General features: G+C 49.7%; 1 protein-coding gene across 2 annotated transcripts in view; it reads left to right on the top strand.

Moving 5' to 3' along the window:
* The first annotated feature begins 2,525 nt into the window (after nucleotides 1-2,525).
* Nucleotides 2,526-19,423, top strand: part of nlgn4xa (neuroligin 4 X-linked a) — a 307,693-nt gene continuing 290,795 nt past the window's right edge. Inside the window, exon 1 of one of the 2 annotated variants that reach the window (XM_038818165.1) lies at nucleotides 2,526-3,073. The gene's annotated coding sequence lies outside the window, so the exon portion shown is untranslated. The remainder of the gene's footprint in view (nucleotides 3,074-19,423) is intronic. The other variant, XM_038818166.1, reaches the window with a different exon arrangement.

Here is a 19,423-nt window from a genome sequence, read left to right on the forward strand (position 1 = left end):
TGAATATCTGACTGCCCATTGAGACCCCGCTCACCCCACGCATATCAATCCGAGCATTGTGGCAGAGTGGATTATGATCTGGCCTCTTCCCTTCTGCCCACTCCCCTCACACTGGGAAGCGAAGCATATCTGATCTCCCTTTGCAAACGGAGCTGCGAATGCAGCCTCCATCCTGGGAGCTGTGATTTTGTACCACTCGGTGCGTATGGGGGTGGAGCGATTTAGAGATTGTGGGAGTGTTTCTTTAAGAGACAGGGGGAGCAGAAACAACATGGGTTAGCACCTTGTGCAAATGGAGAAAGCAGGAGATAAGAGAGATAGGCAGCTATTCTGAAGAATGAATAGGCAGCAATAGATTGACAATTGATTGATAGAAAGGAAATGGACGAATGAAAAATAGAGTTGGATAATATCATAGATTAACAAATAGAAAGTTTAAGATATAGTTGGAAAGACAGAGGGATAGAGAAATAGAGAGATGATAGATAAATAGATAGCTATATTGTTCGAGAGAAAAAGATAGATCGAGAGATATAAATGGATAGAAATGGAAAGATTGAGAGATGGATAAAATGATAGATTGATAGAATGTTTGAGCGATAGAAAGAGGGATAGTAGCATGGTACCACAGTGGTTATCACTGTTTCTTCACAACACCAGGGTCCCAGGTTTGATTCCCGGCTTGGGCCACTGTCTGCGCGGAATCTGCACGTTCTCCTCGTGTCTGCATGGGTTTCTCCGGGTGCTCTGGTTTTCTCCCACAAGTTCCAAAAGACGTGCTTGTTGGGTGAATTGGACATTCTGAATTCTCCCTCAGGGTACCCGAACAGGCACCGAGGTGTGGCGACCTGGGGATTTTCACAGTAACTTTATTGCAGTGTTAATGTAAGCCTACTTGTGACACTAATAAAGATTATTATTAGAGAGATAGACAATACATACATTGAAAGAGAAAAGAATAATATAGAGAGATACAAAGATCAAGCGATAGAAATAGTTGCACTGATGAATAAAGATAGAAAGAAAGCATTTGAGATAGATAGAGGTAGAAAGAGTTATAGGGAGATAGATGCAGAGATAGGACAAATAGAGATGGATAGATATTATGATAGATAGATAGATAGATAGATAGTTGGATAGGCAGATAGCTAGGCAGATAGATAAACAGATAGATAGACATATAGATATTGATAGGCAGATGGATGGATAGATAGATAGAAAGACAGATAGATGGATAGATAGATAGACAGATATATAGACAGATAGATAAACAGATAGATAGATGTATAGATGTTGATAGGCAGATGGATGGATAGATAATCAGAAAGACAGATAGATAGATAGGCAGATAGGCAGATAGATAGACAGATGTATAGATGTTGATAGGCAGATGGATGGACAGATAGATTGATAGATAGATGGATAGATAGACAGATAGATAAACAGATAGATAGACGTATAGATGTTGATAGGCAGATGGATGGATAGACAGAAAGACAGATGGACAGATTGATAGATAGATAGATATTGATAGCTATATATTAGTACGACAGATGGATAGATAGATAGTGATAGACATCGTTAGATATTTATAGGACAGATGGATAGATAGATAGAACATAGAACATAGAACAGTACAGCACAGAACAGGCCCTTCGGCCCTCGATGTTGTGCCAAGCAACGATCACCCCACTCAAACCCACGTATCCACCCTATACCCGTAACCCAACAACCCCCCCTTAACCTTATTTTTTAGGACACTACGGGCAATTTAGCATGGCCAATCCACCTAACCCGCACATCTTTGGACTGTGGGAGGGAACCGGAGGAAACCCACGCACACACGGGGAGGACGTGCAGACTCCACACAGACAGTGACCCAGCCGGGAATCGAACCTGGGACCCTGGAGCTGTGAAACATTTATGCTAACCACCATGCTACCGTGCTGCCCGATATTATTACGACAGATGGATAGATAGATAGTGATAGACAGATAGATATTGATAGACGTGGATGGATAGATATTGATAGGACAGATGGGTAGATAGATAGATAGATTGATATCGACAGCTAGATATTAATACGACAGATGGATAGATAGTGACAGAGAGATAGATATTGATAGACATGCATGGATAGATATTGATAGGATGGATAGATAGTTGGATGGATAGAGATGCACAGTGTGAGTGGCAGAGGCCTGCAGGGCTGTTGCTGTTCAGCTCTCACACTCGGCAGCAGTCGGACTGAGGCAGCAGTCAGAAGGAGACAATCCATTGGCTGGCATCTTTGTAAATTTCTCCTTGCACTTGTCCAATGACAGCGAGCGGGGAGGGAGAGGAATGGGCTGCCGGCTGCCTGACTGGCTGGCCGGGTCCCCCCTGCTCGCAGCTCGGTGTGTCAACCCCGCATCCCCTCGCTCTCCCCTCGCCCTGTCTCCATCAGTGCACTGGGCAAGCTGCAGGGGTTAAAGCCGCTGGGCAGTGACACACACTCACACACACACCCCCCCCCCCCCCCCCCGTCCGCTGTACCTTGCTCCACACACACTCTTTCCTGACTGTGTGTGTGTGTGTGTTGTGCTGTGTGTGTCTCTGCGCTGTCAAAAAAAAAACCCAGCCTGTGTCCATTTCAAGGTTAATATCAGGAGCAGTTTCAGCAAATCCGAGGGAGGAATTGCACAGCGTCCCCTATCCCCATCCAGTTACAGAGCACATTTCAGCTCGGATCCGGAGAGGGGGAGGAAAGAGTGACAACAAGAAGCAGAAAAAAAGCTGGTGCTCCAGAGAGCGCGGAGACTGGAACTTGTATCTCAGAGAAGGAAAAGGGGGGGATTTTCCCCTCCACTACAACTGGATGCCGCGGGAGTGGATTAATCTGCCTGTTTCGCCCTGATGTTGGGGGAGAGGGGAAGGGTGTGTGTGTGTGTGGGGTGGGGAGGGGGAGTGAAGTCGATTGGCACACAGCGTTTTGGGGGCGAGAGAGAAGTGGCCGAGAGAGGACTCTTTAAATAAAAATAAAGAGGAGGAGGAAAGCTGTGGGCTCAGCCCGCGGGGCTGCTGCTGGACGCGGGTAAGTGTTACAGCTAATTCCAGCCATCTCGCCCGGGGTGGAGGGGGGACTGCTGGAGAGTGAGCCAGGGACCCCTTCCCGGGGTGGGGGACTGCTGCACATGCATTGGGCTGGAGAGTGAGCCAGGGACCCCCTTCCCGGGGTGGGGGGGGGGGGGCTGCTGCACATGCATTGGGCTGGAGAGTGAGCCAGGGACCCCTTCCCGGGGTGGGGGGGGGGGCTGCTGCACATGCATTGGGCTGGAGAGTGAGCCAGGGACCCCTTCCCGCGGTGGGGGGGGGGGGCTGCTGCACATGCATTGGGCTGGAGAGTGAGCCAGGGACCCCTTCCCGGGGTGGGGGGGGGGGGACTGCTGCACATGCATTGGGCTGGAGAGTGAGCCAGGGACCCCCTCCCCGGGTGGGGGGACACACACTGAGAAATACCTTCGCTCAGGACACTCTCCTTTCTCAATGCAGATTTCCCATCTTGCTGTCGTTTCGATCCGTGCGTCGTGTTTTGTTTGCTTTGTTGTGGAATTCTCCAGGATTTGGATGTGGAATGTGTGCAAAGGGAGTTCTTTTGCAGCCCGGGCAAGTAACGGAACTGTGCGTGTGTGTTGAAAATGTTCCCAAGAGAGAGAGGACACTAGTTGGTCTCTGAAACCTGTTTTATTTGACTGTACTGATTATGCTGTTGTTGTGGCCGAGGTGCTGGACTGGACAATCGATTGAGTTTTAACTGCAATCTGTGATTTGGGACTGTGTTTTTTGTTTGAATGCATTTTAGATGTTACCCCCCCCCCCCCCCCCACTCCCTCCCGCGCCACCCCCCTTCTGACCCCCCCCCCCTCCACTCTCTCTCCCGCGCCACCCCCCTTCTGAACCCCCTCATCTCTCTCCACACAGTGGGGTTTACAGAGAGAAGTCAGGCTGGTTATTCCTGCCCGAGAGTGCGAGGATAGTGTGGGTGAGAGTCAGATCGGCACAGTGTGTGTACAGAATGGGAATTCACCGCCTTCAGTATCTACACCCAGTCTCTGTGCCCCAGTCCCGTCCCCCACTCTCCCTCTCTCTCTCTGTCTCCCTGTGTGTCTGTTCATCTGTCGCAATCTGTCCGCCTGTCCCTAGTTTACCTGAGTCTCTGTCCCGGACTCCGACTCTCTGTCTCTCCATGTCTCTGGCTCCCCCCTCTACCTCCATATGTCCCTGTCTCTATCTGACCATCTCTGTGTCTATCCTTGTCTGACTCTCTGTCCCTCTCCATGTCTTTCCATCACTACACCCCCCCCCCCAAATGCCCTCTCTATCTGACTATCTTCGTCTCTCTATCTGTCTCTGACCCCCTACACCCTTAGCCCCTTCTCTCTCGCTCTCTTTGGGTCTCACTGACGCAATCTCTCTCTCTCTCCACTTGCCCCTGCCTCTATCCGACTCTCCATCCTGACAGTCTTTTTTTTTTACTGACTATCCATCTTCGATATTCTTTCTCCGCCTGGATCTGACCCCCCCCCCCCCCCCCCCCCCCCACCCCCCTCTGTCTATCTGACTCTGTCTCTCTCTGTTTCTCACTCTCTTTCCATCTATCTATCTGTCTCTCCCCCACTGCCTGCCTCTATCTGTTTCTCTCTGACTCTCTCCCTCCCTCGCTGACTCCCTCACTTAATGACTTTATTTAAATCTGTACTATGCCCCCCCCCCCCCCCCCCCCTTCCTGCTGGAGACACTGCGACACGCGGACCCGGGAAGACACATTGCAACTGTGCTCGACTTGTTTGAAGCATTGGTTAATTCTCTGGGAGGAAGGGGGGGGGGAGGGGGGGGGGAAGATAGCTGGATGCCCTGAGAAATGTTTCTGAGTTGATGGAGCCCCACTCCTATTTATCTGCTCAAAAGTGGGTTCAGGGGAGAGAGGCTGGGGTCTGGTCGAGCTCCACTGCTGGAGACACGAACTAATCTGTCAGCAAAGCAGCTCAGCACGGTCCTCTGCAGTCTCACACTGATCCTGCTCCCCCCACCCCCCTAAGTGTTTATTCAGCACCTGCTCTGCCTCTGCAACCCTCCTGCAAACAAACATGGACAATGTGGATTCCCCCTTTGCAGTAGGAAAAGTGCAGCCTCGCTGGTGGCATCTGCAGTGATTAGAAACACACACATTTCAACCATTCTGGATTGACTGGCTGGGGAAAGGTCGGGGTGGGGGGGGGGGGGGGGGGAGAGAGTATCTGCAACCAAAATGATCTTTCTAATGAATCAAAGGGGGATTGCGAAGCCTGCCAGAGAGAGAGAGAGATTGAAAAATCGTGGAGCAAAACTCCTAAGATAATTAGAGGCTTTCCCACATTTAACAGAAACAGAGTTTTCTCTCACCCCCCCCCCCCCCCCCACCACCACATACATCCCTTCCCCAGAACGTGTCAGATGCACTTGGCATAATTTCATTTTGGCTTTGATGTGGCGCGGGTGTTCCACGAGATGGCAGCACCGACACTTGAATTGGGTGGTTTACCCCCCTCCCACCCCGATCCTAGTTTGTATGTGTGTGTGTGTGTGTTGGGGCTGGGGGTTATTTTTACCCCCCCCCCCACCCCCCGCCCTCCCCCTCTCTAGTTGTGCTCAATGGGAATTAAGAGACTCTGGAGTTCTGGAGTGAGTCCCTCCTGGGTTTTGTCAACAGGCAAGAAAGTGTTGAAAAATGTGTCTTCACGCAGCCAGGGACAACAACGTAAAAAAAAAAGAGCACATTTTGTTCTCCAGTCACGACATGTGAATTGTTTAATTCTTATCTATAATAGCCATTTTTTTTCCCTCCCCCTGGACAATAAATAAACCTTGTGCTATTTTCGTCTCAATCTAAAATGCACCAGTGTGTGGGAGGGAGAAAAATCAGGAGAGCAATATGTTGTAGCTCAGTGCGTGTAACCCCAGAGTTAGCCCGATGTTACTGGGTGCATCTACTGGGTGAGAATTTTGAATGGGGTGCATGTTTCCATGCCAAAAGATTCTTCCAAGTCCAGCACATCATTTTGTTCCCCCCCCCCCCCCCCCCTTTTGCCGCATTTCAGGGTAAAGTTATCAGCTGAAATTGCCACCCATTCTGAGGGGTGAAGTCAGCCTTCCGCAGAGAGGAGATTTGAGACAAGTGTTGGGATTGTCACAGTGAAAATTTATTAATGTCGCCCTGCAGATGTTATCAATTAATTAAGGGCAGCACAGTGGTTAGCACGGCTACATCACAGCGCCAGGCACCAGGGTTTGATTCCAGCCTCGGGTGACTGTGTGGAGTTTGCACGTTCTCCCCGCGTCTGCGTGGGTTTCCTCCGGGCGCTCCGCTTTCCTCCCCGCAGTCCAAAGATGCGCAGGTTAGGTGGATTGGTCCTGATGAATTGCTCCTTCATGAACAAAAGTCTGCAGGCTAGGTGGGGTTACGGGTATAGGGCGGGGGGGGGGGGGGGGTGGGGTAGGTAGGCCTAGGGGAGGGTGCTCTTTCAGAGGGACGGTGCAGGATCGATGGGCCAAACAGCCTCTGTCTGCACTGTAGCGTTTTTATGGACACTGTGGATAATTCAAAATGTCTTATGATTTCCAACAAAAAGAAACCCTAAAAAAACACAGCCACACAATGAGAGGGGAAGCTGGAGGCCAACCCCTGATTGGTGTACGGTTACTCCTGAGTGTTTCTGCTCTCTTCAGCGGTCTCAGTCCCCCTGCCTCCCGCCCCCCCCCCCCCCCCTCCCACCGACTCAATCTTGGTACAAGACTTGCAAGCCTTTGGAGTGAGCCCGTGGCTTCTCTGTCCTTGTCAGCAGCCTGTGTATTTGTATTGAACAGAGCCACAGTAATTAATAGTAACAGTCCCTCTGTCTCTCCTTGTAGACACGACTTAGTAAAGGCATACAGATCAACCAGTTTAAGATTAACAGAGTGAGACCTGGACTCGAAGGATAGAACAAAAGAGCAACGTTTCTCAAACTAGGGCCGTGTTCCCTGGAATTTAGACGGTTGAGCAGATTGAGGTTTCCAAGACAGTAATGGGAAGGGATGAGCTCCACCATTGATGGCCATGCTTTCAGTTGCCTGGGCCCTAAGCTCCGGAGGTTCCCCCCCACCCACCCCACCCGCACCTTACACCGTTCTTCCCTCCTTTAAGATGCTACTTAAAGCTCAGTGGGCTAGACGGCTGGTTCGTGTTGCATAACAAGGCCAGCAGCGCGGGTTCAATTCCCGTACCAGCTGAAAATCCTGAATTCTCCCTCTGTGTACCCGAACAGGCGCCGGAATGTGGCGACGAGGGGCTTTTCACAGTAACCTCATTGCAGTGTCAATGTAAACATTAACCTCAGTGTTAATGTAAGCCTACTTGTGACAATAAAGGTTATTTTTTTAGACTGGCGGAGAGTGTTTTTGCTGGTTGGGATGTCCAGTGAAAAGAAAATAGTCAAAACTTTCAGGGGGGAAATGAGGGCACACTTTACACACACGAAAGTTTGGAACTTGCGTCGACAGATGGCAACTGATGCTGGAACAATTACTGATTTTAAATCTGTGTTTGACAGATTTTTGTGATCCAGAAGAGACTGGGACAGAGGTGGGGATGTGGAGTTAGATCACTGAATGGTGGAATGAGGGACAAAATGGCCCCCTCCAGCTCCCCATTTTCCTATATTCGGGTAACCTGATGGCGTGAATTAATCCCTGCTTCTATTATCTCCAGATTCCACTACTCCAATGCTCTCCTGGTCAACATCCCACATTTCACCTACATGTAAACATCCAAAACACTGTGGCCTGTACCCTGACTTGCACCAAATTGTCGCTGACCTACATTATCTTCCAGTGCCGCAACTCATTGGTGTACTTAAAAAAAAATCTCTTATCTTCAAATTTTGTAGAGGAGTGGGACTGCCTAGAATGCTCTTTCAGAGGGCTAGTGTGTAATCAATGGGCCAAATGGCCTCCTTCTGCACTGTAAATGTTCTGTGATTCCTCCATGGGCTGCTTCATCCTATCTTCTGCCCTGCAGCCCCATCACCTCTGCATCTTTCCAATTCTGACCTCTTTGGTGATATGATTTGCATACCTGTCTGCCATTGGGGCAGAACACCGGCTTACCATTGGCCCTGGTCGGTCATGTGCCTCTTGACCGATTGGTCGAGAGGCTGAGTTAACCACGCCTCCTTGCCGAGGTATAAATAGTCAAACGCCCTGCGTTCGTCCATTTTATTGTAGACGACCGCAGGGCTAAGTTCTAGTTTATTAAAGCCTAACTTTTGTAAAGCAACTCGTCTCTCGTCCAATTGATGGCCCATCAACCTCCTTGCACATCTCCAAATTTAATCACTCCACCATTGATGGCCATGCTCTCAGTTGCCTGGGCCCTAAGCTCCGGAATCCCCCCCTGTCCCCCCCCCCCCCCACTTACACCCTTCGTCCCTCCTTTAAGATGCTACTTAAAGCCACCCTCTACAACCAAGATTTACATCTCCCATCCTGTTGACCTCTTCATCAGCTCAGCGGCAATGATCTGAAACCTCTTGGCATATTTCACTCTGTTAAAGATGCTTCATAAATGCAAGTTGTTGTTGTTAAATCGTCAGATTAACCTAAGTATTTGTTTTCCTTTATTCTTTCATGGTACGTGGCTTTTCTGGTAAAACCAGTCCTTGTTCCCTATTCCCAATAGCCCTTGAACTGAGTGGCTTGCTGGGTCATTGCAGAGAGGGGCAGTTAAGAGTCAACCGCATTGCTGTGGGTCTGGAGTCACATGTAGGCCAGACCGGGTAATCTCGGCAGATTTCCTGCCCTCAAGGACATCAGTGAATCCAGATGGGTTTTCACAACAACCGAAGATAGTTTTGTGGTGACCATTACTGAGACAGAATGTGCAGAGTGTGGGCATCGCTGGCTAGGCCAGCATTTATTACCCATCTCTAATTGCCCCTGAGAAGGTGGTGGTGAGCTGTCTTCTTGAACCCACTGCAGTGTAGGTACAGCCACAATGCTGTTAGGGGGGGGGGGGGAATTTCAGGATTTTGGCCCAGTGACAGTGAAGGAAAAGTGATATATTTCCACGTCAGGATGATTTGGACAGGCTAGGAGAGGGGGCAAAGGTTAACATGCAGGTTCAGTCGTTGATCATTCAAGTTGAGAGGGCTAGAATAGAAGACCAGGAATGTACTTCTGAGGTGGTAAAAGGCTCTGGTCAGACCCCATTTGGAGTATTGTGAGCAGTTTTGGGCCCCATATATAAGGAAGGATGTGCTGGCCTTGGAAAGGGTCCAGAAGAGGTTCACAAGAATGATCCCTGGAATGAAGAGCTTGTCATATGAGGAACGGTTGAGGACTCTGGGTCTGTCCTCGTTGGAGTTTAGAAGGATGAGGGGGGACCTTGTTGAAACTTACAAGATACTGCGAGGCCTGGATAGAGTGGGCGTGGAGAGGATGTTTCCACTTGTAGGAAAAAGTAGAAACTAAGGATACAATCTCAGACTAAAGGGACAATCCTTTAAAACAGAGATGAGGAGGAATTTCTTCAGCCAGAAGGTGGTGAATCTGTGGAACTCTTTGCCGCAGAAGGCTGTGGAGGCCAAATCAATGAGTGTCTTTAAGACAGAGACAGATAGGTTCTTGATTAATAAGGGGACCAGGGGTTATGGGGAAAATGTAGGAGAATGGGGATGAGAAAAATATCAGCCATGGTTGAATGGCGGAGCAGACTCGATGGGCCTAGTGGTCAAATTCTGCTCCTACGTCTTATGGTCTTATGGTGTGTGGCTTGGAGGGAATCTTTCAGGTGGTGGTGTTCCTATGCATCTGCTGCCCTTGTCTTCCAGATGGTAGAGGTCAAGGGTTTGGAAGGTATTATTGCAGGAAACGTGGTGAGTTGCTACAGAATATCTTGTACACAGTGAACATGGCTGTCTCTGTGCGTCGGTGGTTGAGAGTTTGAACGTTGAAGCTGGTTGATGGCGTGCCAGTCAAGCAGGCTGCTTTGTCCTGGATGGTGTCGAGCTTCTTGAGTGTTGTTGGAGCTGCACTCATCCAGGCAAATGGAGAGTATTCCATTACACTCCTGACTTGTGCCTTGTATACAGTGGCCAGGCTTTGGAGAGTCAGGAAGTGAGTTACTTGCTGCAGAATTAACAGCCTCTGACCTGCTCTTAAAGCCACAAGACTTATATATATTGCTAGTTCAGTTAAGTTTCTGGTTAGTGGTAACCTCCAGGATGTTGATAGTGTAGGATTCAGCGAGCCTAATGCAATTGAATGTCAAACGGAGCAGAGATGGTCGAGTTATTTCTTTTTGGAGCTGGCCATTGCCTGGCATTTGTGTGGCATGAACACTACTCAGACTAAAGGGCAGCATGGTAGCATGGTGGTTAGCATAAATGCTTCACAGCTCCAGGGTCCCAGGTTCGGTTCCCGGCTGGGTCACTGTCTGTGTGGAGTCTGCACATCCTCCCCGTGTGTGCGTGGGTTTCCTCCGGGTGCTCCGGTTTCCTCCCACAGTCCAAAGATGTGCGGGTTAGGTGGATTGGCCAAGCTAAATTGCCCGTAGTGTCCTAAAAAGTAAGGTTAAGGGGTGGGGGGTTGTTGGGTTACGGGTATAGGGTGGATACGTGGGTTTGAGTAGGGTGATCATGGCTCGGCACAACATCGAGGGCCGAAGGGCCTGTTCTGTGCTGTACTGTTCTATGTTCTATGTTCTATGTACTTGCCACATCTCAGCCCGAACATGAATGTTTTCCAGGTCTTGCTGCAGATGGGCATGAACTCCTTCAGTATCTGAGGAATCTCTGATAGAGCCGAACATGGTGCAATCATGATCAAGCATCACAGTTCTGATGGAGGGAAGATCATTGGCTAAGCGATATATTCCAGAATTGTTAATTGAAATTAAATTAACACGGGCTGCTGTGGTTGGATTTGAACCCATGTCCCCAGAACAGTAGCCTGGGCCTCTGGGTTACTAGTCCAATTCCATTATCACCATCTTCTTCAGCAATGACTCGCTAACCAGTATGATTGTCCACCTAAGAAACTCAGTGTTACTGGTCATGGGCTCTGTGGGTCCTTACGCGGCTGATGAGCCCAGTCCGAGGGTCGCATCTTCGACCGCACACTTGGAAGTGTGATCCGGGAAGTGGGATCGATCCTTGGACTCTGGATCATGGATTCCTGTCTCAGGCTCCTTTTCCAGGCCTCCTCTTGCCGTCAGGTGTCCTCCAAGAATTGCGCCCCTTCAATCACGAGGTTCCCACAAGTAGGTCTCTCCTGAACAAGGGTCTCCCAGACGTTGACATCAATGTTGCATTTCTGAGGTAAGCCTTCAGAGTGTCTTTGAAGTGCTTCCTTTGTCCTCCTCTTGTCGGGATCCTTCCTTGAGATGGGCGAAGAAGATTTGCTTTGGCAGTCGGGACTATGACATCCGAAGCACGTGGCCTGCCCAACGGAGCTGGTTTCGGCTGATTGTGGATTCACACCACCACCATCCCACCCTTTCCCCCCCCGATAGCATCTTTCACACTCCTCAGGGCTCCCAAAGAAATTTACTGCTAATGAATTACTTTTGGAATGTAGGAAAAGTGTTAATACACACAGCAAGATCCCAGAAATAGCAGCGAACTTGTCATCAAATAATACGTATTTTCGTCATGATGGTTCATGGAGTATGATTGGGCGGGACACTGGGGAGAATGACCTGGCCCTGGGTTATGTCCATTGAGATGGCACAACTGGGACCTTGGTTTGATGCCTCATCTGAAAGCTGGCACCTCTGGCAGTGCAGCATTCCATCAGTACTGCACTGGACCGACAGCCTGGATTCGGTGCTGAAGTCACCAGAGTGAGATCCGAATGTATAGCCGCAGCTACACCGCTGGGCAGGTCTGATACCTTAAAGAGTTAATGAGGCTCCCCTCTTCGTGTCTTATCGTCGACCCTGATGAGACAAGAGCAACTATGGTCACAGAACACACCTATTACCAGTCAGCGAAGGGTTGCAGGGTAATGTCCCTTCATGATTAACTCATTAGCCTGACTGAAGCAGGGCCTTTGTTTAATGTCTCATTTGAAAGCCGGCACCTCTGACAGTTCAGTGCTGGAGTATCAGCTCTGGAAGTGAGCTTCAAACCACACCCTTCGAGCTCATGAGGTGAGATTGCTACCGACAAGCTAAATCGGGCATCTAAATAATTCCAAAAGCAAGGCAGGTAAAATCAGAAGTAGGTTAGAGATTAACGACTCACAGGTATTATAACAGCTGACTGGTTCCCATTGAGCTTGTTGATAGCAGTAAGCTGTAAGACAATGCCGTCTAATGTTGCGCTCACACCCTTGTTGATCCGTTATCAGCCATAGCTTGTGCCCAGCAGTATGAGAGAGTGGCACACCACAGAGTGAAACCATTCGGCCCATCGCCTGCATGCTGGCTCTTTGACAGAGTTACACTATTTGCCTGCCTCTCCTGCTCGTCTCCAGAGCCCCACACATCATCAAGAATGTAAGTCGTTGCCTTTTGAAAGTTACTTCTGAATCTGCTCCCAGCGAACTTTCACGCAGCGCATTCCAAATCATAACAACTGGTCCTGTGAAAAACAATCTCCTGATCTGCCTCTCTGATTCTTCAGTCAATTATCATAAACCTCTGTCCTTGGCTTACCGAGCCTCTCGCGGGTGGAAACATTTTCTCCCCATCTAGTCGATCCAGTGACACAACCTAGATTCACGACAAAGTAATTATTAGATACATGAAAAAGCCAGTCTGACTCAATATCTTTTTACCTTTGCCATCGATCAGCGGACCTATCTCACAGCTCGCCACCCCTCGTAATTATTTTTTTCCACATGGTAGCAAACATCTTAAGCGTTGCTGAAAAGAGACGTGTTGCCAAAGCTTTTCATCTTGCACCCATCATGACAAACACAAGGATGCCGAATTCCAGATCATCACAACAATCCATACCACAGGGGTAAAGGGTGCTGATGGGTTGGCAGGTCGATTCTGATTGGCCGAGGTGCTGCCATGGAGAAAACAATGGCGAACTGTAGGCTCCCCAAGATCACTGGTAATTCAGAAAAAGATGCAGGGCTTGAACATATGCTTTTTGTTTGCAGAGGGATGTAACATGTGCCATTCTTGCCTTCGCCCTGAGATAGATAGATAGAGAAATACAGCACAGAACAGGCCCTTCGGCCCACGATGTTGCGCCGAACTTTTGTCCTAGGTTAATCATAGAATTTTGGACAATTTGTCATGGCCAATCCACCCAACCTGCACATCTTTGGACTGTGGGAGGAAACCGGAGTACCCGGAGGAAACCCACGCAGTCACGGGGAGGATGTGCAGACTCCACACAGACAGTGACCCAAGTCGAAATCGAACTTGGGACCCTGGAGCTGTGAAGCAATTGTGCTATCCACAATGCTACCGTGCTGCCCTTAAGAAGTTAACCTACACTCCCTTATTCTACCCTAATCCAAGTACCTATCCAATAGCCGTTTGAAGGTCCATAAATTTTCCGACTCAACTACTACCACAGGCAGTGCATTCCATGCCCCCACTACTCTCCGGGTAAAGAACCTACCTCTGACATCCCCTCTATATCTTCCACCATTTATCTTAAATTTATGTCCCCTTGTAATGGTGTGTTCCACCCGGGGAAAAAGTCTCTGACTGTCTACTCTATCTATTCCCCTGATCATCTTATAAACCTCTATCAAGTCGCCCCTCATCCTTCTCCGTTCTAATGAGAAAAGGCCCAGCACCCTCAATCTTTCCTCGTATGACCTACTCTCCATTCCAGGCAACATCCTGGTAAATCTCCTCTGCACCTTTTCCAAAGCTTCCACATCCTTCCTAAAATGAGGTGACCAGAACTGCACACAGTACTCCAAATGTGGCCTGACCAAGGTTTTGTACAGCTGCATCATCACCTCACGGCTCTTAAATTCAATCCCTCTGCTAATGAACGCTAGCACACCATAGGCCTTCTTCACAGCTCTATCCACTTGAGTGGCAACTTTCAAAGAACAATGAACATAGACCCCAAGATCTCTCTGCTCCTCCACATTGCCAAGAACCCTACCATTAACCCTGTATTCCGCATTCAGATTTGTCCTTCCAAAATGGACAACCTCACACTTGTCAGGGTTAAACTCCATCTGCCACTTCTCAGCCCAGCTCTGCATTCTATCTATGTCTCTTTGAAGCCGACAACAGCCCTCCTCACTATCCACAACTCCACCAATCTTCGTATCATCTGCAAATTTACTGACCCACCCTTCAACTCCCTCATCCAAGTCGTTAATGAAAATCGTTAATGATGATGAGGGGAGAATGAAACGCTTTGAAATGAAATGAAAATCGCTTATTGTCACAAGTAGGCTTCAAATGAAGTTACTGTGAAAATCCCCTAGTCACCATATTCCGCCGCCTGTTCGGGGAATCTGAACCCGCACTGCTGGCCGTGTTCTGCTTTACAAGCCAGCTGTTTAGTCCACTGTGCTAAAGCAGCCCCCTTTGGCAACCAGGGGCGAAATTCTCCGACCCCCCGCAGGGTCGGAGAATCGCCCGGGGCCGCCGAAAATCCCGCCCCCGCCAATTCCCGGGTGGCAGAGAATTTTTGCCACGGCGGGGGCGGGATTTTCGGCGGCCCCGGGAACGGTGAGCCCCTGCGGCGATTCTCCGGCCCGCGATGGGCCGAAGTCCCGCTGCTGGGAGGCCTCTCCCGCCGCCGTGGTTTGAACCACCTCTGGTGGCGGCGGGATCGGCGGCGCGAGCGGGCCCCCGGGGCCCTGGGGGGGCGCGGGGCGACCGGACCCTGGGGGTGCCCCCACGGTGGCCAGGCCTGCGATCGGGGCCCACCGATCAGCGGGTGGGCCAGTGCCGTGGGGGCACTCTTTTTCTTCCGCCGCCGCCACGGCCTCCACCATGGCGGAGGCGGAAGAGAATCCCCCAGTGCGCATGCGCCGGTGGTGTCGTCAGCGGCAGCTGACACACTGGCGCATGCGCGAACCGGCGAAGGCCTTTTGGCCAGCCCCGGCACTGGGCAGCGGGCGTCAAAGGCCGCTGGAGTCAGTTTGGGCGCCAGTCGGTGTGGTGCCAACCGCTCCGGTGCGGGCCTAGCCCCTCAATGTGAGGGCTTGGCCCCTAAAGGTGCAGAGAGTTCTGCACCTTTAGGGCGGCCCGACGCCGGAGTGGTTGGCGCCACTCGGCTACGCCGGGTCCCCCCGCCCCGCCGGGGAGAATCCTGCCCATGGTCTCTTTGCAACAATAATGCTTTCTTTCTTCAGAAGTGAACTTATCTGATTGCATCATGAAGCAATTTTGTCCTCTTCTATCTCACTTTATTTCACAGATATTTGGGTGAGTTATTCCTGCTGGCTTGTCTTCTTCCTCTCAATGGGATCAGTTTTGGATCCTGTTTCCTTACATTCCAGCCCTTCGACACAATGAACAATTTGCCTGGATCTTTCCTGTCAACTCCCATCATAATCTTGACATTTCCAATTGGATCACCTCTCTTCAAAAGAAACCTGCTTAACATGAGCCTTGCTTTGTGCAATAATGGCCTTCTCGTGGTTAAACGATCACAGGACGGGAAACAATTAGCTTTTGTTTTATTCACTCATGGTATGTAGGTATTGCTGGCGGTGCCAGAGTACATTTTCCATCCCTAATTGCCTTGAGAAACTAGTGGTGGTGGGCTCTCCTCTTGAACCGCTGTAGTATGTGTGATGGAGATAACCCACTGTGCTGTTTGGGAGGGAGTTCTGGAATTTTGACCCCGCGACAGTGAAGGAATGGGGATGTATTTCCAAGTCAGGATGGTTGACTTGGAGGCGGACTTGCAGGCGGTAGTGCTCCCACAGATACTGCATTAAGCTTCTGGATGGTAGAGGTCATGGAAGGTGCTGTTAAAGGAGTACATGGTGAGTTCCTGCAGTACATCTTGTAGATGGGACACATGGCTGCCACTGTGTGATGATAGTGGAGGGAGTGGATATTGAAGGTGGCGGATGCCAATCAAGCTTTATCCTGGTTGGTGTTGAGCTTTTTGAGTGTTGTTCGAGCTACACTGATTCAGGCAAGTGGAGAACATTCCTTCACACTCTTGACTTGTGCCTTATAGATGGTGGGCAGGCTTTGGGGAGTCAGGAGGTGAGTTACTTGCCGCAGGATGCTCGGCCTCTGACCTGCTCTTGTAACCATAGTATTTATATGGCTGTTGCAGTTCAGTTTCTGGTCAATAGTAACCCCTGGGACGATGATAATGGGGGTTTCACTAATGGTAATGGCATTGAATGTCAAGAGACAATCGGTTGGAGAATGGGTTCTTTCTTGTTGGAGATGGTCATTGCCCGGCACTTGTGTGGTGTCAATGTTATTTGCCACTTGTCAGCCCAAGCCTGGATATTGTCCAGGTCTTGCTGTATTTCTACACTGTCTAAGGAGTCAAAAATGGTGCTGAAATCACCCACAAACATTCTCAATTCTGACCTTATGATGGAGGGAAGGTTATTGATGAAGCAGCTGAAGATGGAGGGCCTGAGGACAGTACCCTGAGGAACTCCTGCAGTGACGTCCTGGGTCTGGGATGCTGGATCACCAATACCCTGGGGGGTTACCATTTACCAAAAATGAACTGGAGTAGCCGTATAAACGCTATGTTTACAAAAACAAGTTGGAGGCTAGGAATCGTGTGGCGAGTAACTCGCTTCCTGACTCGCTAGAACCAGTCAGGAGTGTGATGGAATGTTCTCCACTTGTCTGGATGAGTGCAGCTCCAACAACACTCAAGGAACTGGAGAACATCCAGGACAAAGCAGCCGATTTGATTGCTCCCCCTTCCGTAAATGTTCACTTCCTCCATCACCAGCATACCGCAGCAGCAGCGTGTACCATCGACAAGATGCACTGCAGAAACCCACCAAGACTCCTTAGGCAGCATCCTCCAAACTCATGACCACCACCATCTAGAAGGACAAGGGGAGCAGGTACCTGGGAATACCACCACCTGGAAATTCCGCTCCAAGTCACTAATTTCCTGACTTGGAAATATATCGCCGTTCTTTCTTGTTGGGTTAAAATCCTGGAATAGCCTCCCTAACAGCACTGTGGGTGTACCTGCACCATAGATACTGCAGCAGTTCAAGAAGGCAGCTCACCACCATCTTCTGGAGGGAAATTAGGGATGGGCAATAAATGTCAATAAACGTCACCCACATTCCAGAAATTAATTAATAATAATCTTTATTGTCACAAGTGGGCTTACATTAACACGGTAGGGCAGCACGGTAGCACAGGTGGATAGCACTGTGGCTTCACAGCACCAGGGTCCCAGGTTCGATTCCCCGCTGGGTCACTGTCTGTGCGGAGTCTGCACGTTCTCCCTGTGTCTGCGTGGGTTTCCTCCGGGTGCTCCGGTTTCCTCCCACAGTCCAAAGACGTGCAGGTTAGGTGGATTGGCCATGCTAAATTGCCCTTAGTGTCCAAAAAGGTTAGGTGGGGTTATTGGGTTAAGAGGGATAGGGTTAAGGCTTAAGTGGGTCGGTGCAGACTCGATGGGCCGAATGGCCTCCTTCTGCACTGTATGTTCTACGTAACACTGCAATGAAGTTACTGTGAAAGTCCCTAATCGCCACACTCCGGCACCTGTTCGCGTACACTGAGGGAGAATTCAGAATATCCAATTCATCGAACAGCACGTCTTTCGGGACTTGTAGGAGGAAACCGGAGCACCCGGAGGAAACCCACGCAAACACGGGGAGAACGTGCAGACTCCGCACAGACAGTGACCCAAGCCGGGAATCGAACCTGGGACCCCGGTGCTGTGAAGCAACATTGCTAACCACTGCGCTACCGTGCTGCCAAAAAAAATCACCATCGTTTTCCTCTGTGCTGCATATGACTTCAACCAGGGGAGAGTTTCCCACCCGATTCTGTTTTGACCTCAGTTTTGCGAGGGGCCCTTGACGTCACACTCGGCGAGATGCTGCCACTCTCACCTCAACTTGGACTCAGTTTCCTCAGTCAATACCTTAGCCCATCCGATCGGCGACCTTGGCTGTCGGCGCACGTGTTGCGTCGTTAGGTAATGATGATTGGCCCTGACGCTGCAAATCCCCACAAAATGAAATACCATCCCACACTGCCGAGACTCGCACACAAGCTGGCGTGCCAATTAGGTCTCAGTGGCAGTGGCATTCGGTCCCGTCACGGGAGCTAATCCCATTAACAGTGCCGCGGTTGGAGGCACTGGTGGATCAGAGCGTCCCCAGTCAAGCCTCCCTCGCTGTCCTGGCGACCTTACTGGCGGCATCCATTTTCCTTTAAGTCCCATTCAAGAGAGTGCTGCAAATTAGGTACGTCTGTGTCACATGCTTGGTGCTATGATCACACCATGTGGCAGCGCCTGCTGAAGGGGATGACTTAAATTCCCAACACGTTTCCCAATTAACTGCTGTCCCTTTATTGTACGCCGGAGGTGAAGCAACGTACTGAAGGCCTTAAGTCTCCACTAACTAAAACTGGCTCATATATTCACTGCTTTCAATTGCATTACTGTATTTGAATTCTGATCACTCTTTCGCCTCATTTACTATGGGTCTGCATCACTTTCAATCGCATGTCTTTAGAGATGCATGATTTTCAATTTTAATTTCCATTTTATTTAATTGTTGGCCATACAAAATTCTATCAGCTGGCCTGGCCCTTTTCACTCTGGTCTTTGCAGCAACTGAGGGAAAGTGTTCACAGAGAGAGGATGTGAGAGAGAGAGGGAGAGGAGCATGCAGGCCTGGTCTTCACACGCAGTGCTGTGCAGATCGATGGGAGAATGCAGTGATCAATCCATTCTCTACTCTGCAGTAGGGCTGTTAATGGAGGAGAACCTTAATAAATGACCATGGCCTCCATCACCTAATGGCATGCTTCCCTTCTGGCTGGTACTTAAAGCAACTGCAATGAATATGCCTCTCTCTCTCTCTCTCTCTCTCTCATTTCTGAGCTTCCCTTCTTTTCCTCTCTTTTTGCCTTTCTTTTCTCCTCATCTCTTTCTCTTTTTTCTTTCCATCCGTCTTCATTCCTTTCCTTCTTGCTCTCTTTATTTCATTCGCTCTATCCGTGCTAACTCCTTCCTATTTCTCTCCTTTCCGTCGACAACTTTCAATTGTTCTCCTTCTACTCCTTTCTCTATCCTCCCCTCTCTCCCTTTATCCACCTCTTCGACTCTCTCTCCCTCTTTCATTCTCAGATGAGCACAGTAAGAAGTCTTACAACACCAGGTTAAAGTCCAACATGTTTGTTTCAAACACTAGCTCTCGGAGCACTGCTCCTTCCTCAGGTGAGGAAGGAGCAGTGCTCCGAAAG

This window comes from Scyliorhinus canicula, chromosome 14, assembly GCF_902713615.1.
Source record: "Scyliorhinus canicula chromosome 14, sScyCan1.1, whole genome shotgun sequence".
Lineage (NCBI taxonomy): Eukaryota > Metazoa > Chordata > Chondrichthyes > Carcharhiniformes > Scyliorhinidae > Scyliorhinus > Scyliorhinus canicula.